At 40.5% G+C, this 4,541-nt stretch overlaps 1 long non-coding RNA gene across 6 annotated transcripts; it reads right to left on the bottom strand.

Moving 5' to 3' along the window:
- Window positions 1–688: 688 nt before the first annotated feature.
- On the bottom strand, window positions 689–3,762 carry LOC119326752. 6 transcript variants are annotated; one of them, XR_005158149.1, is made up of 8 exons: window positions 3,234–3,762; window positions 3,090–3,161; window positions 2,715–2,819; window positions 2,334–2,387; window positions 1,352–2,058; window positions 1,225–1,277; window positions 1,064–1,150; window positions 689–984 (listed from the first exon to the last, which is right to left on the bottom strand). It is a non-coding gene; the product is annotated as an uncharacterized LOC119326752 (long non-coding RNA). The 6 variants fall into 6 exon arrangements; XR_005158148.1 differs by having other exon boundaries at window positions 1,415–2,058; window positions 3,234–3,761; XR_005158147.1 differs by having other exon boundaries at window positions 1,225–1,572; window positions 1,960–2,058; window positions 3,234–3,756.
- Between the last annotated feature and the right edge of the window lie 779 nt (window positions 3,763–4,541).

Raw genomic sequence — 4,541 nt, forward strand, 5'->3', positions numbered from 1 at the left:
TACATAGGTAGTTGCTCAATATGTTCTTACGCAAGGTGCGGTATAAATTTATGTACTAAATTACTATTCATCAATCACGATGGGATTATGGCTTTATGCATCGATTGATGCAGAGACCGGGGGTTTTAACCTCCTTTTCCAAAAAAAATCACGATGGGGTTGCTCTGAGCTATTATGATGATTGCACGTAACATGATGACCACAATATTTGCATTTACACATAATTCTGGCAGTCCATGTATATTTTATAATTCCATGGTTCTCTAGAATATATACAAATATAGCTTGCTAGTCACGCTGGTCTTTATACTGAAGCTTCGTATATTTTACTTCCCTTTCAGGACCATCATGCAACACACTGTTGCAGCTCGCAAAAAAATAATCTTGAGAAATAGCTGTCGGTTTATGTGATCATGGATTTCTTCAAGAATTAGGAGACCAATGAGATAAGGCATGTGACTTACATGTGGGAGGAACCATTTTGTTTACTAGTTGATACCCCGCGAGTTGCTGCGGGATTTTGTAGATGATAATTGATGCGCCGATAAATAATTCAAATCATGAAAAGAAGTATATATTTGTATATTTATTGAACCATCAAGGTTAATAGATTTGAGAACAATTGAATTAAAATACAAATAATCAGCTCTGTAAAGTGCATATCACCCATGGACTTCACAATTCAGACTTAATAATTGCATAGGTAATATGCATAGGGTCATTAGGAAATAGTAATAACATGAGTTTGTCGGGATTACAATTGAAGCAAGGATGTAACTAAATTTTATGTAGAAAGGTAGTAGTGTAGCTCGTAGGTGCATCTCTTCTATGTCGTTCATGTTGCTAACTTGTGCAGCATTATTCTTGTGATTGCATGCACCTTGACAATGTCATTTTTCCCTCGCATGTCCTAAATGCACAATAATCTCTTTTTTGGTGGTTTCATCTTCTGAAAGTTCAATGCTCATTTTAGCCAAAGAGTACCTGTGAAAAAAAATCATCATTTGAATTTCATGTTGAATCTGAACCAACCGATTTATGCGGAGAGTTTTAAAACTATTACCTATTTTTTTTCTCAATGACATTAGTTGCGGGTTGGCAAGAGGGAGGTGTAGTATTGTTTGCATCCTCTGGTGTATGGGTCATCGCACTGCGAATAGAAATTGTTGGGTCGGCGATGTTTAGATAGAGAATGTAAATGCTATTTTGGGATTGATGGCAAACCTCTCGATATTCTTCGAAGATGGATGGGTCATCATTTCTTTGCATGGATATGGCTGGAAGTATTTCATGTTTCAAGTTAGTACTTTGTATGTAGTAGGTAATATGGTTAAAATTAGGAAGAACATACTTTTTGAATGAAAAGAAATTAGCCATTGTCAACCGAGAAGCTTTTCTTTATGACATAACTTACGGGGAACCTGGATACTGAATCAATCTTCATTCTCTCTGGCAAGCGCCAAACAATCTCATTTGGTGTCATATAGCGACATTCTGGATGATTTTCTATTTCATTGACTGTTTCACTTGATGAACCGGATGATCCATCATTAGACTCCATTTTTTATCTGCCTATCAAATCCCTTTGTCATATACTTGGAAGAGATATTTGTACGTACCATCAGTGGAGATTGTGAGGATAACATTCTCTAATAGTGGCTTACTCATAGAAATCTTTAGGGTAATACTTTTGTATTATCCTAACTGACCTCAATTTAAGGGTGTGACAACATGTTGTGATTGACGGCGAGGGTGCTCATTACTACGTAAGACTAAATGCCTACCAGGATGCCTTGAAGTAGATTGCAGCCAATATGTTTGAACAAATAAATAGAATGGAATAATCAAGAGGAAGAAATTTATATGGTATTTTACTATGTAATATGCACTGAAATAAATAGAAGGTGCATATGCTCATCAAGTGTAACTAACTAAATTCAGCAGTAAGTGTGTTCGTACCAATGCGAGCTGCAAGATACCTATGAAGCAATGAATCCAGTCCGAGCAGGAAGAGATCTGTGAAGCATAACGTCGAGCTCCTTTTGATCCGAGAGAAATCTGAGAAATTCATAAAGATAAGATCACTTCTTTACTAAATGAAAAAACTGATATGTGGTACATTGCTTACTAATATAATTGAGACCATTATATAACAATATAGCTAAATACAATGGTCCAACCCATAAGAAAATTGAGACCTTCCTGTTTTTCCAATAGAAAGAACGTGGACCATTGATGTCTTTTTAACATAGAATGTGTTTCATGTAGTCTAGGTCGTCTAAGACAATTAATATCTTTCTAACATGGAATGTGTTTGAAAGAACAAAAATTACCTCTCAGAATCTCACTCGCATCACCACTCTTTCAAGGTCAGTAGCTTCGTGAACCTTAAAAACAGAGGTAAACAATGCAAAACAAATTACTGGCTTAACACATACAAAAATATTTCTGCAACCATAAGCATGTAAGGTGTTTCTAATTGTGACTGACGATGGGGGCGCCCACGACCACGTGGGACTGAACGGATACCATGATTTGTATAAGAATTTTCGGCGCTATCCATCTTTGCAAAGCATGCGTACAAAATTGCCTATGGAAGCAGATTGTAGCCTATATATTCGAATAAATATATCACAGAAAACAATCCAAGGTAGGAAATTCATATGGTATCTAATATGCATGGAAAGGAATGGATGGTGCATATGTTCGCATACCAATGTAAGAAGCAGGAGACCGCTGCAAAACTGAAATGAAGGCAATCCGAGGAGCAAGAGACCTACTAAATAGAAGTTGAAGCACCTTTCGATTCGGAGAGCAATCTGCAAAAATTTAAAACATAAGTTCAGGGATAGGAGAAATCCCGGGTGACTGAAAACAGGAAGCATGCAGCAGGAGGGAAATAACTACAATGTACTGATAAAATAGAAATAAACAAATAAATTAGTAAAATGATGATATTGGCTTTTTACTATGTCCATCCTAATTTAGAAACATGTGCAGGTCGCACTGCTAACCAATTTGTGTAAGCATGTATTGTAATCACAATTTTATGAAATAAGAATCTGAAAGAAATGCAAGGAGCAAGCGACCTGTGATACAATGTGGCCAATCTGAGCAGCAAAAAACCTACACGCTCAGCATCCTTTCATCCCTAGCACAACCTGAGAAATTGCACAACATAATCTTGTGAGGATAGAAATATTCAGAGAGGGATGAAAAGAGGGAGTGTGCACCTAGTACGGCTGCAGTTGGTTCCCAGACATGGATGTGAGCAGGCGTTCGTGGTCGATGCGTATGGCAGAGGGGTTATAAGCACGACCTTTTCCGCATTTGCAGGGTAATGAAGCAGGAGATAATGACGGTCGTAAATTGAGTGCTGCGAGGCCGTTTCATATGCATTTGTGGCATGGAGGTGGAAGAGTTTGTGACATAAAAGCGGGGAAGACGAAGGAATATGGTGGAATTAATGCTCATCTGTGGAGCGGCCGTGACTGGCAGGGGGGCATTGGGCGTGGCGGTGTAAGTCACCGGCGGTGGCTGGCCATGAGGACCATCGATTGGGGCGTGGCGGCTGAATCCATGGTGGCGGCGGCTTGATCCCGCATCTCTGGAGAGGTGCTTACCGGGGACCGCCGGCGATGAGGGCGGCAGGGTCAGCAGGGGCGGCTGGCCGGAGGCAAGCATGGTTGGCGGCGGCTGGCCGGGGAAGGGTAGGTCGTGCACATCTGCGGGAAGGGATTGTTGCGGCGGCTGACGGAAGGGATTTTCTTTAGCGATTCTTGACAGATGGGTGTGGGTCGTAAGTATCCTGAACAACAGATGCCTATGGGCTTGGAATGGGCCTTTTAGTGTCCAAATGGTGAAGTCTACGCTCGGCCCAGAAAATGAAATCAGAGGCCAGCAGCGAGCGGCGTGGCTGGAGCACGAAACGGTATCTTCACTTAGCGGTGGCAGCTCCTAGTAATTTTGACCAACGCTTGATCTGACGGCTGTAGATCACCCATCTATGTTGCATCAATGGATAAAACAATTCGGGTGACGTGGCTTCATGAGAAGGCAGGAAAATCACCTAGTGGGGTGCCCCTATTTAGATATAGAAGATTTCGAGAGAAGCCAGGTGTGCATCATAAATGAAGCAGTACTTTGATGTTTCCAGTGTTGTAGCTTATGCTAAGTTGATGATATGTTCAGCTTTCTTTTTTTTGCTTGTTGACGTTTGCAATAGAAACTTAATTAATAGGTAGGAGCTTGCTCTTTTTGTGTGTGTTTTAAACCAAGGGGAGTATGGGTTCCAGCACATCGTGACCATTGATGGCCTCAAATGGCTAGCATAGTCCCTTTTCTGTGTATCAGGGTATACATAAATTGCTGAATATATCATTTGTCTCTCTTCTCTCACACTTTTTTCCTGTCTTCCACTTGTACTACATTGCCAAAACATTCACGATTGAATAAAGCAGCAGCATCATATGATTTTTCCTACGTCTTTAGCATTATCTGTATGTTTGGTACATGATATGAAACCCTAGCCGCCGGGGGTC

This window comes from Triticum dicoccoides, chromosome 6B (assembly GCF_002162155.2).
Source record: "Triticum dicoccoides isolate Atlit2015 ecotype Zavitan chromosome 6B, WEW_v2.0, whole genome shotgun sequence".
NCBI classification, from domain to species: Eukaryota; Viridiplantae; Streptophyta; class Magnoliopsida; order Poales; family Poaceae; genus Triticum; species Triticum dicoccoides.